Raw genomic sequence first — 22,712 nt, forward strand, 5'->3', positions numbered from 1 at the left:
AGAGAGGAAGTGCAATCTGCTAAGGAAATGGAAGCCTGGTTAGTTGTGAAACTTCTATCTGTATCTCATGAGCTTTCTGCTAGCTGATTGGTCAAAGTGCTCTCCTAGTCGTGGAAGCACACCTGTTCCATGAATTTTGTTGACGGGGCTGGATTTGGTATCATAGGGTCTCCAAGGTACTGGTCTCCATGTGCAAAAGTCAGACTCACCCAAGAAGATGAGGATACACCAGGGTAATCTGTTGTGAGAGCTGCTGAAAGATTAACATGGTGGCAAGTCCTTCTTAGGAAGTGAAAGGATGGGGGAAGCTGTCTCTTTCTTGTCTTCCACATGCCACCAAAGAAACAATTTCCAGACAGACAAACTGGTCAGCGCCATTGATCTACTATGCTTGGTATGGATGATTTTCCAGTGGACACCTCAATCCTTCACTGACTCAGGACCCCGAGAACCTTACATTTTATAAGGCTGCAACGCTTCCTCATTGATGGAGAACCTATTGCCTGGATATTTTTGCCTAGCTGCCAGGCCATCCTTCCCAAACTGCATCATTCACATTCCTGGAGGTTCACAGTCAAAGTGAAAGTGTTAGTTGCTTAGTTGTGTCCAACTCTCCGTTACTTGATGGACTGTGGCTGCCAGGCTCCTCCTCTGTCCATGGGATTTCCCAGGCAAGAATCCTGGAGAAGGTTGCCATTTCCTTCTCCGGGGATCTTCCTGACCCAGGGCTCAAACCCCCCTGTGCTGAGTCCCCTGCATGGCAGGTGGATTCTTTTCCTTCTGAGCCATCAGGGAAGGAGGCAGGTGAACTCCTCCCTGGCCTTCCCTGGTGCCTTGGTGGTAAAGGATCTGCCTGCAAAGCAGGAGAAACAGGAGATGTAGGTTCAACCCCTGGGTCAGGAAGATTCAAGTCTACAGATTAAATGAAGTGACCTTAGTTCAGTTCAGTTCAGTTCAGTCGCTCAGTCATGTCCGACTCTTTGTGACCCCATGAATCGCAGCACGTCAGGCCTCCCTGTCCATCACCAACTCCCAGAGTTCACTCAAACTCCCATCCATCGAGTTGATGATGCCATCCAGCCATCTCATCCTCTGTCGCCCCCTTCTCCTCCTGCCCCCAATCCCTCCCAGCATCAGAGTCTTTTCCGATGAGTCAACTCTTTGCATGAGGTGGCCAAAGTACTGGAGTTTCAGCTTTAGCAAAAAGCTACAAAAACCCTTAGGTTTCTGCTAAACCTTCGTTTAGTATTATTAAGGATCCATAATGAGTTATCAGGGCTTCCCAGGTGACACTGTTGGTAAAGAATCCTCCTGCCAGGAGATGCAAGAGACATGGGTTCTATCCCTGGGTTGGGAAAATACCCTGGAATAGGAAATGGCAACCCACTCAAGTATTCTCACCGGGAAAATTCCATGGACAGAGGAGCCCGGTGGGCTGCATTCCATGGGGTTGCAAAGAGTCAGATGCCACTGAGTGACTGAGCAATTGGTTATCAATTTACCCTGATCTTTAAAATAATTCATAAGCTGCTGCTAAGTCGCTTCAGTCGTGCCTGACTCTGTGCGACCCCATAGACGGCAGCCCACCAGGCTCCCCCATCCCTGGGAGTCTCCAGGCAAGAACACTGGAGTGGGTTGCCATTGCCTTCTCCAATGCATGAAAGTGAAAAGTGAAAGTGAAGTCACTCAGTCGTGTCCGACTCTTAGCGACCCCATGGGCTGCAGCCTACCAAGGTCCTCCGTCCATGGGATTTTCCAAGCAAGAGTACTGGAGTGGGGGTGCCATTGCCTTCTCTGATTCATAAGCTACCTATACTAATCTAGAAATGACTGGGAAAAAATTGGAATTTATTTCCCTGTGTGTAAGTGAGGCTGAGCAATGGTTACCTTGTGTGACATTTAAGTGCCTTGACAAATTCCATTTAATCTGCCTAAGTCAGGACTTCTAGACAAAATGACTGAGTAAAAGCACTTTCATTTGGCAGTCCTCCACAAAAGACACCCAAAACATCAAAATTAAAAAAGAGGAAAAGAGAGAAAAGAAATCTCTTCTCACTGATGAAAGTCTGAAAAGCACAGTGAGACCTGGATTGTTCTGAAGCAGGCCACCAAGAGAAACTGTATCTTCAGGTTATAAGCTGTATGGCTAGTATTTTTTTTTTCTTCTTAAAGTGACAAAACAAAGATACAACCAAAGACCATTTATTCTTGGAAAACCAAAATGTAGGCATAGAGAACTTACCTGGGGGGGGGTGGTGGGAAAATCGCACCAACATCAAGTTTAATAGAGTCCTAGTTCCTGCCACAGAGCAATGGGGAGACAGAGGAAGATGAAGAAGTCACCAGCATTTTCCAAGATTTAATCCCCCAACGAGAGAAACGTCTAGGGAGAGGCAGGTATCTGTGATAGTCAGACCAGAACAAGAAGACCAGAAAAACTAAGGACATATTCCCAAAGCAGAAGGCGGACAAATTAGGTGACAAAATCTTCTAAGGAGGAAGCCACTGAGAGATGGGGCAAGCTTACCCTAGCAGAAAACCTGGCATTTACAAGGCGTTTAGCAAATATTCCTTGGTTGATGGAAAGAAGGGCTTCCCAGGTGGTGCAGTGGTAAAGAATCTGCTTGCCGGTACAGGAGATGGAAGAGATCCCTGGGTCGGGAAGATCCCCTGGAGAAGGCATCCCACTCCAGGATTCTTGCCTGGGAAATCCCACAGACAGAGGAGCCTGGTGGGCTACAGTCCTGGGGTCATGAAGAGTCAGACACGACTGAGCAGATGGAAAGAAGGAAAGGACAAAGGGAAGGAGGCTGGGAGGGAGACAGCAGGTGAGTGGCAGGTGCTTAACCGTCCTGTCCCCAGGTTTCCACCCTTGCCACATACAGATGAAGCCTTTGTTTCTTTTCTGGTTCCTTACCGAATGTCTAGAGCCCATGTGGCATTCTGGGCGTATCTACGTCTGGGCCGGAAGGCTAAAATGTGTTTGATCTTAAACTCTCGGGACATGCAGGAATAGTCTAAGTCTCCTGAGAAGTCCTTGGATAATGAGCAGGTGTAAATTCTCTTTCACACTTCTTTGAGCCAATCATTAAAAATAACAGAAATACATTTAATTTCAACCAAGGGGCTATCTTTGGATTCCATGAAGATGAGATTGAAGAATGTCTATTTACACTTTCTTTGGTGTTAAAACAATATTCGTATTGGTGTCAAAGTTAGAAACAAGTTAACTTTTAAACCCATGCATTTTAAAAGTGACATATGTCTTATTAGTACTTATGAGAGTTTCTTAAACTTTCTTTGCTCCCTTTTCTCATGTATTTATTGTTTTTGGGTAGTCACTAAGTCATGTCTGACTCTTTGGTGACTCCATGGACTGGGCCGCCAGGTCCATGGGAATTGTCAGACAAGAATACTGGAGTGGGTTGCCATTTCCTTCTCCAGGGGATCTTCCAGAACTTGGGACCAAACCCAAGTATCCTGCTTCACAGGCAGATTCTTTATTAGTGAGCCACCAGGGAAGCCCTTTCTCATGTATGAAATGGTAGTAACAGTATCTGTCATGGTTGGTGAGAGGATATAAATGAAAACAATTTATAAAGCACCTACCATGGTGCCTGGTACATTGTAAGGGTCTGATTTCCCCATTTTTAGACAAGACCCTAGTATAATAGTATCTTCTGTGTCTATCTTTCCCAAAGTACTTTGGAACCACTTTTTTTTTAACCCATTAAGGTATTCGAACACTATCAAGCAGAGAAAGTAAGACCTAACATTTCTAAAATGTTCAAAATAATGTGTTAAATGTAAAAGGACCTGAACGTGAAGGGTCGTCTATGGAGATTGAAGGCATAGTTCTTTACAGTGTGAACAAAGTCCAAAGTTGATTTTCCCTCCTCTGACTTCCTGTATTTACTTCCATTCACTTACCAATGTCAGCATATCAGAGAGAGCAGTACTGCCGAAAGCAGACATTCCAAGTGGGGAAGTTGGGAGAAGTCTCCTTGCCAAGCTCAGCTTGGATGGTGGGAGGAGCTCCCTGCAAAACACCCTTGGCAGAGGAGCCAGCTGAATCCCAGGACGCTGGTCTCAAGTTACCCAGAACTCAAGAGCGGGGAAGAATTCTTGTCTTGCCTATCAGCCTGTTCATGAAGTTAATTTCCAACCAGGGCAGTAGCTCTCTCTAGGGTGTTTTTGGGAATATATGGGGGTGTTTTGGGATTTCACTACAACTGGTTGTTGTCTAGTCGCTCAGTTGTGTCTGACTCTTTGAGACTCCACGGACTGCAGCACTCCAGGCTTCCCTGTCCTTCACCATCTCCTGGAACTTGCTCAAACTCATGTCCATTGAGTTGGTGATGCCATCCAACCACTGTAGCTGGAGGATAATTCTAATATTTAATGCCGGGGACCCAGGGACTCTCCAGTCCTGCAGTGTGCCAGGGAGTCTGCAGATGAAAAAGTACCCATCCAGTTTGCAATCTCATGTCTTAAAACTATAGCCAGTCATGCATAATCATGGGCACATGTATGTGTCTATATAATAAACTATACATGTGTATGAAGAAAAACATGGATTCCGTCTCAAGATGTTGATACTGACCAGGGTTCTTGGCCTACGCCAATCAATAGAAATTGATCAGAGGCTGGACAAGAAATCCAGGGAAAGCTTCACTGGGGCCCCTGATGCAGCAGGAGGGATGGAAGACAAGTGAGAGCTTTCCCTGCTTGTTCCCTGAGGAGGGTGGAGGTGAGCCTGTTCCTTATATAAGGTGAGGGGAAGCGAGTGTCCAGGAGTCTGGCTAGAGGGACAGCTTAGGTGGTTTGCCCACCCCGTTGGTGCGTCATGTACAGCACCCTGCTTTTGTTCCCAGCTCTAGAGAAGTGGCAGTTGGTCTTTTGGGCCTTTTGGTATCTCCTTATTCAGAATCTGGGAGTAGGGAATGGCAGCCCACTCCAGTATTCTCGCCTGGAAATTTCCACGGACAGAGGAGCCTGGCGGGCTGCAGTCTGCGGGGCCGCAGAGTCGGATGCGCCTGAGCGACTGAGCACACTCAGCGTCTGCCCCGACCGCATGCGCACAGCTGTCTGTAGCTCCTCATAGTTCCTTCCTATTTTGTTGCTCAAGGTGTTCGTCCAGCTGGGAGTGCCACAGTGAAGGTCCTGGGTCTCAGCCTGCCTCAACGCTGACCTAAGTTAAGGCATAGAATGTCTGGCTGATGCATTTCTTAACAGCTGAGCTGCTTAGAGATGGGTTTCCTCTGCCTCTAAATGTTGGACTCAAACCGCTCTCCAAACCATTGGATCCAGGAAGCAGCTCTTGGGGATGGAACTGCGTGTCTCCGCCACACTCAGCTTCTGTTAAATATTTAGAATGGCAACAGATCTCTAAGAATCATAATTTGCTTTTTTTTTTTTTAACCTCCAGGCTTAAAGTTTCTCTCTTAAAGAAGCCCTTGGGAGAAAAAGTCAGTCTGGGTAGCGAGTAAATCTGTGTGTACAAACCCACACAAGAGGCATCTTCTTCAGGAACGGATGCTTTTTCAAGAAAGATTTTTGTAGGTGGTTCTTTTTCATTCTGACGTTGTGCTTATATTGGGCTCCACCCCCACATTCTCTCTTGCAGTTGCATTTTCAGAAAGCCAACTCATAAAAAGATATGTATCTTTCTTTGCCCTATACTGGGGTGGAGACGCTGCTTATTTATATACACCGTCAAAAACAGATGCTATAGAAACACAGGCTCTCATTTTTGGGTGGCAACGTGTCCTTCCTAACTTCATGCAGACCTGGAGGAAATTATATCCTAAGGAGATGGAAGATGCAATAGACTGGTGAAAACTCCATTTGAAGAATATCTTTCTTGAGAGTTGTCCTCTTCAGGTGGAGCACTTTCAGGCTCCCTTTTCAATGGCTTATCTGGGTCTCTGAGCAAGGAAAGTTTGGCTCTTATGGGTGTATACTCCCCAGCAGGGTTAGGAACATTTCCTGATTCTTCCCAGCCAAAAGTTACAACATCAAAGAAGAAAGCAGAGTTTTATGAGAAATGTTTTCCTGGGAGCTCAAGTTATATACTGGGCTGTGGGAAGAGAGAAATTCTACTGTGATGCAAACTTTTGCTTTCTGTCAGAATAGCTGTTGTAGCAACTGAAGAGCTTATGTGTTGCCCAATTTGAGGGCAAGCTCCAAAAGCCAAAAATCTGTCCTTAGAGTGTGTATACTTCAGCTAATACACGTCTTCCTCGCATTATTTTATTTGTGAAAGGTGAAAGTAAAAAGGCTTGTGTGTTTTTCTAGCTGTAGGAGAAGGAAATGACAACCCACTCCAGTATCTTTGCCTGGAAAACCCTATGGACAGAGGAGCCTGGCAGGCTATGGTCCATGGGGTCGCAAAGAGTCGGACACAACTGAAGCAACTGAGCACGCACTACAGGATTAAGTACTTTATTTCCTACGAATTTTCTTTCTATCTTTCTTTCTATCTAGTATGAACATTTCATCATCAGAGTCCAATACTCCATTAAAAGCATCCTTGCATTATTTTTTTTCCTAGCAGTTTTAAGTTTACAGCAAAATTGAGAGGTAGGTTCCCAGGCAGCACAGTGATGAAGAATCCACCTGCAATGCAAGATCTGTGGGTTCAATCCCTGCTTCAGGAAGATCCCGTGGAGGAGGAAATGGCAACCCACTCCAGTATACTTGCCTGTGAAATCCCATGGACAGAAGAGCCTGGTGGGCTACAGTTCATGGAGCTGCAAAGACTTGGACATGACTGAGCACACGCAAACTATAAGAGCTAACTAGGAATGTACAGAAATTTCCCAGACGTGCAGCACCTCCCCCATTATTAACGTCTCCCATCAGGGTGGGGCGATTGTTACAACCTGAAATAGGAGGGAAGGGGGCAGGACGCAGCCTTTGAAAAAATAACAGAGCCGAAGACAAGACACAGACTTATTAGAATCAACTAGGTCCAAGACGGTGGGTGAATTCCACTGGACCTTGAGCCTCAGTATATGCTCATTGTAACACATCAGTTAAACAACACACCCACAGGCACCGCGACAGTTCTGAGGCCAACCATAAAAATCAAAAAGTGGACAGTAGCCCAACTCCTGGGAATGTCTACCCATTTCCCAAAACAGTTGGAATAATCCTCCCACTCATTAGCCTATGAAATTACCCAGCCCGTAAAGATTAACCACACCATATTTTGGGGCCTCTCACCTTCTGATATCGTCCACATCTTTTGTGTGGAGTGCATTAAATTCTAAATAAACCCACCCCTTACCTATCATTTTATCTCACTAAAGTCTTTCTGTGATGGGACACAAAGAACCTGAGGCTTGGTGTTGCATATTCTATGGGTGTCATAGTATTTTAATATTTGTGTTTTAAGACAGATATCACATTCCCTTGTGTGCTCAGTTGTAACCAACTCTTTGAGACCCCGTGGATTTTAACCCACCAGGCTCCTCTGTCCATTGGATTTTCAGGCAAAAATACTGGAATGGGTTGCCATTACCTTTTCCAGGGGATCTTCCTGACCCAGGGATCAAACCTGTGTCTCCTGCATTGCAGGAGCCTCCAGGGAAGCTGTTGAGTTCCTGGGATCACATAAAATCAGCACTTTCTCATCTGCCTACTTTCCTGGAAGATTCTATATCAGTGCTCAGAAGTTCTGTTCTGCTTGTCCCACTCTTTCTACTTCACACTTGCTTTCATATTCAATTCTACTTCCTGATTCTCTCTCAGACCGGAAATGTAGCATGGAAATCCAGCTCCCGCTTGCCAGAAACAAAAAGGTCTATGAAAACATAAAACTTGTGAAATTTCTAATCCAGTTGCACAAAAGCAGCAGTTTCTAACTCAGACTTTTCCAAAGCGTGCTCTCCTATAGGGGAAACCCTGTGTATGCTTCTATTCACCTTAATAAAGAGATGCTAAGAAGGGTCAGAAGAGGTTGGAATACCCACCAAAGGTTAAACAGAGGATCCCTCGGTCTTGCTGGGTCATCCTTCATCTGAGTCACACCTCCTAGGATGCTGGTGGTGTTCTCAGCACCCCATTGTGACTCTCATGACTTACTTCTGAGATGTTACGTAAGGATGAAAGTGAAAGTGTTAGTTGCTTATTTGTATCTGGCTCCTTGCAACCCTGTGGATTGTAGCCCGCCAGGCTTCTCTGTCCATGGGACTCTTCAGGCAAGAATACTGGAGTGGGTTGCTGTTTCCTTCTCCAGGGGATCTTCCCGACCCAGGGATCAAACCCGGGTCTCCTGCATTGCAGGAAGATTCTTTACTGTCTGAGCCACCAGGGAAGGCCACGTAAGGATGCTATCTATTTATGTAAACAAATAGACTTGAAAGTAGTAACTCTTTTCCTGAGCCACATGTACTCTATCATAAATACTCTGATAACCTACAGAAGTCATCGTGATTATTATGCTATCTAATTTGGTAGCAAACACACACTCCCTGAACTCTTGAGTCTATTGACTGAAATAAAAAATTAACCTCTTAACATCTTATTGTGCCTGTAAAGATGCTACATAAAAGAGAAAGTGATATTTCCTAGGAGTCAAAGATTTTCAATCTAAAACAGAATCATCACATTCAGTCTTCTTACTCAACCCAATCCAGAGACAGATCCTAAGAACTGATGTGACCAGTATATCAGTATTCTTCATCCTAGAAATCTGTTACTTTCTTTTTGACTTCCAAAAGACGCTGTCCTACTCAGGCAGGTGATATCTGCCTTCTCATTACTGTAGCGTTTGTGGCTTGACTTTTAGGTTTTAAATCCTCTGGACATCTCAAATTCTAAGGACTAAAATCCTGACTGTGTTTTAAGTTCTTCTATTACTAATAAAATAAGACAGTGCATCTACACATTCAAAACTGGTTTGGCTGATTCACAAAGTGGCTCAGTGGTAAAAGGACCTGCCTGCCAATGCAGGAGATGCAGGTTTGATCCTTGGGTCAGGAAGATCCCCTGGAGAAGGAAATGGCAAGCCTGGGAAATTCCATGGACAGAGGAGCCTGGCGGGCTCTGGTCCATGGGGTTGCAAAACAGCCGTACAGGACTTAGTGACTAAACAATAACCACAGTGGATCCCATACAGTAGAAAGGCTGTGTCTTGAGCAGCTAAGATGATAAACAAGGCATTTGTCACTTTGTACATCCTGGTTGTGTAGATACAGTACTTTTATCTACTACCTCATCTTTCAAGTCATTGTTCTTGGTTAGATAGCAGCAGTATCAGCAGTTAGTCCTTTGACCTCTTTGACCGTTGAAAGCAATAAGGCCTGGCTTCCGAGAAGAGTTACGGGGCAGAGCTACAGCTCAGGATCTAATCCAGCCCTCTTACAGTCTCTTTCTGTTGCCGTTAAGTCGCAAAGTGGTGTCTGACTCTTTGGGACCCTATGAACTGCAGCATGCTAGGCTTCCCTGTCCTTCAGTGTCTCTTGGAGCTTGCTCAAACTCATGTCCATTGAGTGGGTGATGCCATCGAACCATCTCATCCTCTGTTGCCCTCTTCTCCTCCCGCCCTCAATCTTTCCCAGCATCAGGGCCTTTTCCAATGAGTCAGCATTTCACATCAGGTGACCAGATACTAGCCACTGGTTTAGTGGCTAGTGACAAGGGCCTTGGCCCTTTGGCTTTGCAGGAAAGAATTCCTACAAAGACAAAAAGGTTGAAACAGGTAAAGTATTTATTAAGAGGAAAAAAGAGTACAGCACAGGTGAATAGACACACGAGTGGGCTCAGGGAGAGAGCCAGCCGCTGAGTTGCGTCCTCATGGTAGTTGGAATTACTTTTGTGGGGCACTTCTTCCTGGTTTCCTTTGGCCAATCATTCTGATTCGACTGGTTCACAGTCCATATTTGGTGCATATCAGGATCCTCCCATATGTGCGCATGCATCTCTTAGTCAAGATGGATCAAAACTGGTTTGGCATCTGGGTAGAGCATCCTGCAAGGAGCGTTTTCTGTGCATGTGTGGTTGGGAAGGCTCCTGACTTTGGAAAAGACAGATACGCGGTCTGAGTAGGGTCCAGCCTCCTCCCTTAATTGTCCTGCTATTCTTGTCTTGGAGTTTCAGGCAATAGGGAATGAATCTCCAATTGCTTTACTCTGGGGCAGGAGGGTGGGGTGGGGATGCTGGGGGCATCTGCTTCCTGCCTCAATCAGAATGCCAAATTATTGGTCCGAGGTGTAGACTGCTATTCAACCAAAAGAAGTGTATAGTAACATAGGATTTGTAACAAGGAAGGCAGACAAAGCACAGGGTAGCCAGGCAAAGCCAGGGAAAGTTATTAATATAAACATGGGACAGATCTTGATAAGAGCTGCAGCCACTGAGCAAAATGTGTTTTTGTCTGGTGAAAGTGGTGTTAGTTAATCTACCATCCATTTTTATTTTTAATTTATTTTTTTATCAAGATAACATTGGCTTCTAATATTATCTCAGCTTCCTGTGTACAGCACTGATATTTCTACTTCTAAACGCAGTGTGCTCACCACAAAAATTTTAGTTTCCATCCATCTGGAACGACTGTTTAGGAACAGATTTTTTTTTTTTTTTAAGAGGGGTACCTGAAAGTATGAATATGATGTTGAAGGCACATTGCTATTTTAATAGAAAATCTGAGAGCCTGTAGAATAGGATTGAGACGGTTTGTTGAGATGAATTTAGCCAGCCTCTGCCAGTGTTAATTACATACCAATTTCATTTATGGATGCAGTGTTCTTCTGTTTTACCTTTGATCTTTAATGTTTGTTCTTTTTTCATCTTTGAATTCTTCAAAATAAGTCTTCGTAGACTTTTTCCAAATGCTGGCATTGACACGAGTAGCCTATAATCTGTAGAGGGTTTGCAGTGATTGACATGCCAGGGTTTGTGAGTGGGAATTTTGTCATAACGCGTGTCCTGCATCATCTGTAATTTTGTTTTACCAGTTCTGTAATTCAGATTTTTGCTTATTCAACTTGAAAAGGCAGGTTGCTTATTTCTTTCTCTTGCTTACAAAGCATCTTTATGAGATGGAAAAAGAACCCTGATTTTGAGGGGTACGTAAGGGCATATCTGTTGGAAAGCTTCTCTTGACCATCATCTGAGTGTAAAGTGTTCCCAGCGCACAACGACAATGGCTGTCTCTTCCTGAAGACCTGTGTGACAAAGCCTTCAGGCAGAAGCAGTGGTCCCCTGCCACCATACCAGGCGAGAGTCAGAATGCTGCGGTCCTCTCTGGCTATAGGTTTCCCTGTAGTTCCAAGCAAGGTTGCTACCCTTTGGCTGTTAGTAAGCAGAGACCCAGGACTCTAGTGCAGGGCTATGTAATGAAGAACAGGAATTTCATGGGCTGTCACTCAGAATTGATTCTGGGAGCGGTGGGTTCACCTGCACACAGCCTAGACGCCGCTCCTTTTCGCGACCCGTATGAGCCGGAATTTCCCCTTTCTTAGCGTCAGCTCTATTGTCATGAGTGAAAATATAGACCTCCTACATATTACATACAACCCAGGAAATAATACTTTGGCCACCTGATGCAAAAAGCTGATTCAGTGGAAAAGACCCTGATGCTGGGACAAATCGAGGGCAGGAGGAACAGGGGGAGACAGAGAATGAGATGATTGGATGGCATCACTGACTCAATGGACATGAGTTTGAGCAAACTCAGGGAGATGATGAAGGACAGGGGAACCTGGTGTGTTGTAGTCCATGGGGGTCGCGAAGAATCGGACACAACTGAGCCACTGAACAACAACGTGTGTTACTGTGTTTGGTGTTTTCACTAAAATGCCTCACCTTTTCTTTTTTCGACCAAATAGTCTCTTACTCATGCTGGGACCCCAGTGCTATCTCTGCTGACAAGATTTTCTTTTTTTCCTCCAGCAGGACCAATTGTTTCCTTATTTGTGCCCCTACAGAAATGTATCTGAATTTTTTACCTAGCATTCTTTCAAAACAGAGGAATGAACCCAGTTCTAAGGGTCCAGAGAAATCACTGAAATAGTCATGAAGGGTAATTTTCAATGTAACAAGCACTTTGTCATTCTTATTATGGTCCAGGCTTATTGTGTTTACAAATATTAACTCATTGACCCCACCTAGCAACTGATGAGACAGGTACTGTTACTACTCCCACTCACCCGATGAGAACACACGGAGGCACAGAGTTTGAGATGCTCGAGGTCACACATGGGCCAGGATTTGAACCTTGGTGGTCCAATTCGCCAGTCGATGACCTTGTCGACTCCAGCGCTACATCATGTCCTTCTGATGAAGGCCAGTCTTCAGGGCATGTATGACAGCAGAATTTCAGGCGCACGGAATCGTTTCAAAGCCACTAGTAAGGGATTAGTCTCCTTGTTGCTCATGAGCCCACACAGCCATAGAATGTAGCCACTAGGTTCCCTTTGATCTGCAGCGCTGGCTCAGAGTCGCACAGGATCTCTTTACTCAGGTAAAGCAGCAGCCAGAACACTGTGTTCTCAAGGGAACCTGGTGTCTCCCCGAGTGGAGGAGTTGGCCGGGTCTCATGATTTATGAAGCCACAGGCTAAATGGAACTCCAGTTGCTCGGCGACTAGGTGTTTCTATACCCTATGGTTGCCCAGGGCATTTCCTAGGGGTGGAGCTCGGTAGTTGAAAGTCCACGGCTTGGGCATGACTTTTTCCTTCCTGGGAAAATGGGCTTTGAGACGGTTCAACATGATCCAGAAAGTGCAGGCTGTATGTAAACCTGCATCTTTTGGGGTATGTTTTTTTCCCTGATGGCAGTTCTTCATGGTCAGTTACCTTTGGTGAGTATATATTGACTAAAGATTAATAGGTTTGGACTATAGCTAATAATGCATTTGAGTCTTTAGGCTACTATTCCTCTGATGAATGCTTTGCTAAATGAGATGAGGAATCATTACAGACTAATCCTGCACTTCATGTTTTAGTTCTGTGTTTCCCTTCTGATTAGAAACGTAATTATTTCAAAAGTGGTATACATTCACTGCTGCTGCTGCTGCTAAGTCACGTCAGTCGTGTCCGACTCTGCGACCCCATGGACTGTAGCCCACCAGGCTCCTCCATCCATGGGATTTCCCAGGCAAGAATACTGGAGTGGGGTGCCATTGACTTCTCCGATACATTCACTATGTACTTACTATTCAAACATTACAGAAAACCAAGCAGATAATAAAGGCCTCTATAAATAGCTTCTCAAAGACAACTGGAACAACAGTTTGATATACTCCTCTCATTTTAATGCATGCAATAAATCTATACACATATGTTTAGCATATTGCTTCCTGGGCAGTAAAGAATCCTGCCAATGCAGGAGATGCCGATTGGATCCCTGGGTGGGGAAGATCCCCTGGAGAAGGAAAGAGCAACCCACTCCAGTACTCTTGCCTGGAGAATCCCATGGACAGAGGACCCCGATGGGCTACAGTCCCTAGGGTTGCAAAGAGTCGAACAAGACTGGGAGACTGAGCCTGCACATATTTATCATATTATTATTGATAATCATTTTAAATGAGATTATATTGTATATACTGTTTTAAACTGTGCTTTTTAACTAAGCAATAATTATTGAGTGCAAAAGCACTCAGTAAGTACTCCATCACATAATTTCTCTTGCATAAGGGAATCTGATAGTTAAATATTTCCAATTTCATACCTCCAAAATGTTCCATATTGTAATAAATAAAACAACCTTTGACATGGAAAAAAATTGTCACCTTAAGGAAAAAAAAATAAGGTTTCTCTAAACTTCCTCCACCTTAATTTTGCAATGTTACTAGATTACCGAATTGAACCAGCAAGTTACACAAGAACTTTCTATTCACCTTTAATTTAAAAGTGAAAGTGAAGTCGCTCAGTCGTGTCTGACTCTTTGCGACCCCGTGGACTGTAGCCTACCAGGCTCCTCTGTCCATGGGATTTCCCAGGCAAGAATACTGGAGTGGGGTGCCATCGCCTTCTCCATTTAATTTAAATACATGCACAAAATACACATGACCTCTCCTCAAATTGAAAAACAGAAAACAAAACCTTCACAGAAATTCCTATTAAACTTTCAAGGCAAATAAGTTTAATAATTTAAATTAAACACACACACACACACAAATAGATGGGGAAAAAAAACCATTTCTAAGAATAGAATAACAATGACCAGGGTTCACAGTGAATTCCTCTTTTATTAGATCTTTGCCATCTTCCCTAATTAAACACTTTAGAACATCTATAAATTTCCATACAGGGTAACTTTCCCGTAAAGAGATTTCGAAAAAATGTAGCACCGTCAGGAGATAGAGATCAGCATGGGGAAGAGATCACACCAGTTAAAAAGTATTTGAAGAATACGGGCTTATAGCCAGGGCAACAGAAAATAGAGCAGGTCTCTGTCTCCCTCCCCTCCTTCTACTCTCTCCCTCCCTCTGTACGAATGTTTGCAGGTTGGTTAAAAAAGAGCTTTCACTTCCTCCTTCCTCCCTTTCTTTTCTTCTCTTTTTCTGTCTGTCATGAGGGCTACATTAGAATTAGTGAGAAGACAACTCAAGGAACCAGATCACAATATAAGGAGAATTACTTGTGGTCAGACATGAATGAAATCAGTCATTTGCATTGGATGGTGGTAAGGATGATGATGTTGGTGTTATAAACAATATAAAAAATAATAATTAAGCTGTACTGATCATCATTAAGTGCATTTCCTGCATCATCACAGTGAATCTTGGCAAGAGCCTCATGAACTATTTCTGTTATCCCCACTTTACCGATCAGAAAATCATGACATTAAAGCTTCTTGCTTGCGTCTCGAGATCATCCTGGATGCAGAGCTGAGCTACATCACAGAAGCACACCTCAGAGACTAAACTCGTAAGCACTTTGCTTTGTGAACGGTAGTGAATCATCTGTTACTGAATTGGTCATTGAATCATCTGTATAAATATTTAGTAATCTCTCCAGCAAATACTCAAAGCCATTGTGATAATAAGAATGCAGTGGGATTCAAACAGCTGATGACTCCTTGGATTAGATCTCATTGGTTTCATATTTTACGACCAATCAGACACAAAGGTCACGGTTTCTGAGTTGGCAACTTTAGAAACCTTCTTCAAACATTTTTGTAATTAGGATGGCTCCTCCTTACACACACATATACATACATCATTTCAGACCTGCTTCCCAATCCTGGTGCATGGAGCACAGCTTAATAATCAATAGACTCTTTTTGTTTGCTTTAGAAATACAACATCTGTTTTGTTTATTAATTTATTTATTTTGGTCACACCGTGAGACATGTAGGAATCTTAGTTCCCCAACCAGGGATTGAACCGGTGCCCCCGTCCCCACCCCCACCCCCACTGGAAGCTCGAAGTTTTAGCCGCTTGACCACCAGGGAGGTCGTGATAATCAGCAGACTTTGGAAGATGCCCTCCTCGAGGCAGATCTGATACAGGAAACCTCTGCTCGTCTTCAGAGCTGCCTTTTTAAAAGTCTTTCTTGTCACAGTGACGAGGAAGAGCAGCTGTGCCTCTTTGACACTCCTCCATTCGTTCTCTTGAAAGAAGGACTTCCGAGGATCAGAGCCGGGCAGCCACTGTGGGGACCGAGCCTCTGCTTTAAACATCCTCAGGACCCAGCGTGTGGGGCTCTCAGAAGAATGTGTGAGCAACATGAGTCATTAAGTGGCAACATTTCATTACTGAAATAATGGATATAATATGTTACATAACGTCAGGTTTTCCAAGCATGTAGTAACTTCTCAGTGTGTATAATATACTTCTCTTCAAAAACATACATTGGAATACTCTGTATTTTCTGTGTTCTAGAGTGTGTATGGATTTGACTCTGTGTGTGTGTGTGTGTGTGTGTGTATTAAATCAGGGGTCCCCAGCCTACTGAATCCAACGCCTGATGATCTGAGGTGGTGTTGATGTAATAATAATAGAAGTAAAGTGCACAAAAAATGCAATGAGCTTGAATCATCCCCAAACCATCCCTCTCATCCCCACCCTGATCCTTGGAAAAACTGTCTTGCGTGAAACTGGTCCCTGATGCCAAAAATGTTGGGGATTGCTGTTAAAAGATATATTTCCTATATTTCCCTTTCTTAAACTGGAGCCTAAAATTTCTGAGTGGGACTCATCACATAAATAAAACAAAGTTCTACCTGAACAGGCTTTCAAAACCTGCAGAAATATGACAAGAATAATTAGAAATAATCATGAAAAGCTTTTTTTAAGCATTTAAACTACTGAATCTCAGACAACTGCTAAATTAAAATTCTGAAAACTCCATCAAGTCTGCCAGAACTATTTTACATCAGCATCTCTTCTACAAAATAAACCTGTGTGTGTTCATTTTATATGGATTCTTTTCCACTCTCCCCTGCCTTTCCCAAGGAGCTGACTGTTAAAAGAACCACAAGAAACCCCTTTGAAAGGACAGTGCATTTGATTATTTTTATGGGTGGCACGTTTTTATTTCAGTAAGATGATTTGTTTCCCAATGGAGTTCACTAGCATTAAAGCCAGATCTGAGTCCTGGGTTTTAGATAAGTTGACAGTGAGGTGGTTCTGATAACATGTGATTACCCTGGCCCATCCCTAGCAGCCCCTGAGGCCATTTTCCATGCCATTCAATTACCATCGTGACTAACATTCTGCGCTCTGAAGAGCTTTCATCAGATGGGGCAGTGAGGCATTATTTTAAAATAGAATGCCTGTAAGAAGGCTCCTTCGTTTCCTCCCATTGTGAGATGTTCCTTTTAAGTGTGCATCACCCAGACACCGTCCACTTTCTTCCTTGACTCCTGACAGTGTTTGAGTTTCTCCTGAGAGGTCAGCCTTTAACGTTCAGACGAGAAAAGGAACAGGGAGCTTCATGGGTATCTCAGAGTCCGGTTGAGGGAAACGTAAAGAGCTTTGGCCCGGCCACTGCATTCGCTCCCCATCTCTGCACACCTCGCTTTCCAGGCTGACTCCAACGCTCTGTCGCTAGGTTTGAATCTTCGCGACCCCATGGACTGTAGCCCGCCAGGCTCCTCTGTCCGTGGGATTTTTCAGGCAAGGACCCTGGAGTGGGCTGCCATTTCCTCCTCCAGGGGCTCTTCACTACCCCCGGATGGAACCTGCATTTCCTGTGTCTCTTGCATTGCAGGCAGATGCTTTACCCATCGGGCCATTGGGGAGGCACTTCCAGGCTAAAGAAGACACTTAAAATACAACATTATTTCAAGAACTGCAGAAGAGTGAAATAGCTTAGTCAGCTCCCCAAAATTTCCCGTTGATTTGACAAAACATAAATTAATTCACAAATTATGGTGACTAATGACATATCTGTAAATATTTACCTGTGTGACGTTCAGATTTGCTTTAGAGAAAATCTCTATATAGATTCTAAGTCTATAGATTTATAGATAGATTAAAACCTATATAGAGAAGCTATATTAAAATCTATAAATCAATGAAGAATGATAGCTGGGTTCCCAAAACATATAAAGGGCTGCTTTTTTTTTTTTTTTTTTTTCATCTTAAACTGAGATCCATTTCTCAGGTTGATGAGAAATATTGAGGTTTGACGTGGTGAGTTAGATCAAAATATTCCTTTGGGTAAAGATGGCTCTCTCTCTTATTTTGGAGGATATTTACTTGGAAGATATGTACTTATAGGTATATAACCTGAGAGACACAAGAAATAACCTGAAAAGAACGCACATTGTGATAAGTACCTTTGTCCTGAATTACAGAGACTAAAGTTTTGATCCAGAAAAGAAGGCTGCATAATTCACTCAGATCCATGATTTTGCTTTAAAGTCAATGCCATTGTCAACTGGTTACCTCTCCAACTTTTTATTGCAAACTTCCTTTGAAATTGCACAACTTCTCCATTTCTTAAGCATGCAGCTTTGACCTCCAATCCTATATATTGAGCTCCAATACTTTGGTCACCTGATGCAAAGAGCAGACTCACTGGAAAATCCCCCGATGCTGGGAAAGACTGAGGGCAAGAAGAGAAGGGGATGACAGAAGGAGGGTGGTTGGATGGCATCATCGACTCAACGGAACTGAGTTTGAGCAAACTCTGAAGACTGAAGGACAGGGAAGCCTGGCGTGCTGCAGTCCCTGGGGTCGCAGAGAGTCGGACACGACTGAGCAACCGAGCAACAGCAACATGACCTCCAGTTGTTCTCAAAGGAGGATTTCTTTGGCAAAGCGACTTTATCCATTGCTAAAGAAGCCCACTCAATCATAAATATCTAAGACAGGAAATGGCATTTCCTCTTCATGTTCTCCCTTTCAAGTTCAAAAAGGGATGAAAGAAATTTCTGTATGAAAAGCCCTTTGTATTTAGATGTAGCCTGGAACGACAGACGGACACTGATCTCCCGGATCCTGGGGAATTGTGAGCCATTTCAAATGATGATTGTTCTAAACAAGCATTTGAGTCACAGGGACATTTTTGTATCTGCTCTACCTATTCTGTTAAGGTCACCTTTTGGCAATTAGTGGTGTTCTTCTGTATTAATCCTTGAATAACATGTGCTCACTTACTTTTTCAGAACAGCACAGTACATTTTTTTTTTTTTAATAAAATAGCTTCTTCACACTGGTATCATTCCTTTGTTATTCTATGTAATACTCCATTACCATGAATCACAAGACACTGATTATATTAATATCATATGTGAAAAAATTGCTCCACAGCCACATCTGGATGCAAGTAATTGTGGTCTACCTCAGCACAGCACACCTCACTCACTTTTTCCTTTGTAATTTAACTTTAAAAAAATGGTTTAAGTAAAAAGAGCTACTAATCTAAACCCCCTTTATCTCCCAAACTCACATCCCCCAAAATACTCTTTATCTTCCAAAACCCTACCCAGGAAAAAGAAATACATTTATAAAAAGACAGATTTTGCTGATAGTTTTTTCATCTTCTTTCCTTCCCATCTTTCTGATGAATAGTTTAGTAAAAGATTCTTTGTGTGACAATAAATATCCAGACTGGAAATTTCACTTTGTCTTTTCTTTGTCTTTAACTTCTCCTTTGCATTATGTTATGAAATAGATGGACTTCCCTGATGGCTCAGATGGTAAAGAATCTGTCTGCAGTTCAGGAGACCCAGATTCAATCCCTGGGTTGGGAAGATCCCCTGGAGAAGAGAATGGATACTCACTCCAGTATTCTTGCCTGGAGAATCCCATGGAAAGAGGGGCCTGGCAGGAGACCATTCTTGGGATAGACAGACACAGAGATGCAGTAACACAAGGTACCTTCTTCATGCTTTTTCAGATGGAGCTCTTTTGGAAAGAGACCGTAGAGGAGTGAAACCCATCATAGGTTTGAATGGGGCATTCATCCCTGCTGTCATGGTGTAGCACTCACTGATAAATTCACTCTATTTGGCTTTAACACAAAGCCTGGAAAATTCACAGAACCTCGAACTGGGTAAATAGTCATTACAATGAACATTTTCTAGAAAAAAATATTGTTGTTTTTGAGAGGGGGAGATAGTTGTCCTTATGGAGTATATATTTTAGAATACATGTTTTCCATCAGAAAACATGCTTACTTCCTTAAAAGAATTTTTCTTCAGTGGCCATTGTTGAAGATGTTACATATCTCAGGGTACTATTCTAAAAATCTTTTGATCACATTTGTGAGAGTGAGGTTGTCAAGAACCCCAAAGTAATTATTCTAACAGTTTTATGTATGTATAGATCAAGGATCTATAAACCATGGTCTTCCAGCCAAAAAGCCTGTTTTTGTAAATAACCTTTTATGAAACACATGGCCTTACTTGTTTTTTTCTTATCGTCTATGACTGCCTTTGAGATACTATTACAGAGTTGTATTGCTGTGATAGAGACCCAGTGAGGCCCCGAAAACTTAAGATACTGACTACCTGGCCCTGAAAGAAAAATGCTTGCTGACACCTGGTATAGATGATCAGTCTCTACTCACTCAGCTGACAATGAAACAATATATTCAAATATTTAAAAGTTTCAGACACAGAAGGCAATCAAATACTTTCCTTCCAGAGCTGAAATTTAGTTTCGTTGAGACAGAAAGAAAGAATTGAATACATTCATCTACACTCTTATGTTTTTTTAAAACCCTGAAGAATTTCAATGATGCTCCTTAATAAGACTTAGAAAAATTTCCCAATTCATCTCATGGATGGGACCGAATGTTGGCAGACCCTCTTTATCCAAACTTGGCTGTCTTTTGGGGTTGGGGGTAAACAGAGGACTCAAGATAAGAGCTTCTTTTCATTTTGGCAACGGAGAACAGAGTTGTCCCACTTCTGACAAATCATCCCATTTTTGATACATCAACAGGCAGGCAAGTAGCATTTTGTTTCACGAGGCAACAAATGAATGTGAGGTGTTGCATTAACGCTATTATTTCAGTTGCTGGAGAATCCCTTGCATCACTCTGTCACTGAATTTCAGAACTAGATGAGGCAGGATATGCATGGCTTGTGATTTCATAAACAACCACATTATCTGTTCCACCCAATGCAAGCAAAGCCATGGGACTGTTTCCAGTGCTGGTATTGATTCTGCTCTTTCTGCTGCAAAATGAATGCTCGCTGTCCTAAAGGGCTACACAAAAGCAGGGCCCACTATAGGTCTCACCCACAACATCAGTCCAGACAGTCTGTGCATTGACAATCTGATACAGAGCAAGGATGAAGGGCCTGTGTTTTGAAATATTAACAGATGTGCAGGCAAGTTCGCTGACTACTCCTTTCCCTTGCAAATTAAAATCTCTCTGGAGCTGGCCAGTTAAATCATTCTCTGCCAGAACAAACATGAAGACAAGATGTAGCACTCAGGGGAAAAAGCATCAGTCAGTATTGCTGTAACACGTCTCTGGAATCCATCACTTCGTATCAGAAGGTGACATCAAGAATAAACATTGGGGACTTCCCTGGCGATCACAGTTCAGTCGCTCGGTTGTGTCCGACTCTTTGCGACCCCATGGACGGCAGCACAACAGGCTTCCCTGTCTATCACCGACCCCCGGAGCTTGCTCAAACTCATGATCACCCTGGAGATCCAGTGCTTTGCAGTTCAGGGGGTACAGGGGTTCGACCCCTGGTCTGGGAACTAAGATCCCACATGCCTCAGGGCAACTAAGCCCATGTGCCATAAGTAAGATCCAGTGCAGTCAAATAGAGAAAGAATAATTATCGTCACACCTGCAGATTTCAAGACTCTTACAGAAGAAAGGTGGGCTTCCCCCATGGCTCAGCAGTAAAGAATCCACCTGCAAGGCAGGAGATACGGGTTTGACCCCTGCGTCAGGAAGATCTCCTGGAGAAGGATATGGCAACTGACTCCAGCATTCTTACCTGGGAAATCCCATGGACAGAAGAGCCTGGTGGGCTACAGTCCATGGGGTCGCAGAGTCGGACGAGACTTAGCAACTAAACAACAGCAACAGCAAAAGGAAAGTACGTTAAAGTCTAACCTCAAAGAGAACTCTGAAACGTTTATGAATACTGTTCAAAATCAGGGAAAATATCCCCCAAAATGTCTAAGACATTTCCAACCACCTGGGATCTACCTTAGCTCTTGTGAATTTTGGCACTAGATTAGAGAAGGCTGTACTAACACGAAATACTTCTCTGGTTTTCAGGGACAAAATGAAAAAAAAACAACAAAAAAACAAAAAACAACATTGTAAATTAAGATTGAATTCCTACCATCAATAGTTATTATCTAACGACACTGCTTTGGAGACACAGGACTAGACAGTATTGCTGCCCTGTAACTGAGAAGCATTCTCAAAGGCCAAACAATCCTCTCTCTTGTATTAGATTTAAGAGATACAGATGAGGACTGTGAGTCTTCATGAAATCTCGGTGTTTGACTGATCGATCCCAGCCCCTCTAAGCCTTCAGGTTGGTCCAGCATCCCTCCAAATGCACCAAAAACTCTTCCTGGACAAAGACAAATACAAACAAGCAGAAGGTGCTTTCCTAACATTTGTGGAATCCAGGGTAAGAGTTAAAATCAAGAGCCACATACCATATGCTTAACCATTTAAATCATGTACCATGCTAAGAACGATTCAATACAATGTTTTGTATTCTACTGTCTTAAGAACTGATGCTTTTGAACTGTGGTGTTGGAGAAGACTCTTGAGAGTCCCTTGGACTTCAAGGAGATCCAACCAGTCCATCCTAAAGGAGATCAGTCCTGGGTGTTCATTGGAAGGACTGATGCTGAAGCTGAAACTCCAATACTTTGGCCACCTCATGCAAAGAACTGACTCATTGAAAAAGACTCTGATGCTGGGAAAGATTGAGGGCAGGAGGAGAAGGGGACGACAGAGGATGAGATGGCTGGATGGCATCACCGACTCAATGGACATGAGTTTGAGTGAACTCTGGGAGTTGGTGATAGACAGGCAGGCCTGGCGTGCTGTGATTCATGGGGTCGCAAAGAGTCGGACACGACTGAGTGACTGGACTGAACTGAACTGAACTGAACTGTCTTAACAAATACAGCTGTTTTATGACTTAAAGAGTCAACTTTGGATTTAGAATTTTCAGCCTTTGGAGTTTCTCACTAGTGCTTTGAAACATTCACCTGCCTATTATTTGGTTGTTGCTGCCTGTGGGCTTTCTCCAGTCGCAGGTGCGGGCTCCTCACCGCCATGCCTGCTCTTGCTGCAGCTCCAAGGCTCTGG

General features: G+C 43.4%; 1 long non-coding RNA gene across 1 annotated transcript; it reads left to right on the forward strand.

The window, feature by feature from the left end:
* The first annotated feature begins 11,766 nt into the window (after positions 1-11,766).
* LOC102401240 lies at positions 11,767-15,801 on the forward strand. Its single transcript, XR_326573.4, has 2 exons — positions 11,767-12,808; positions 15,516-15,801. It is a non-coding gene; the product is annotated as an uncharacterized LOC102401240 (long non-coding RNA).
* The last annotated feature ends 6,911 nt before the right edge of the window (positions 15,802-22,712 follow it).

This window comes from Bubalus bubalis, chromosome 3 (assembly GCF_019923935.1).
Source record: "Bubalus bubalis isolate 160015118507 breed Murrah chromosome 3, NDDB_SH_1, whole genome shotgun sequence".
Lineage (NCBI taxonomy): Eukaryota > Metazoa > Chordata > Mammalia > Artiodactyla > Bovidae > Bubalus > Bubalus bubalis.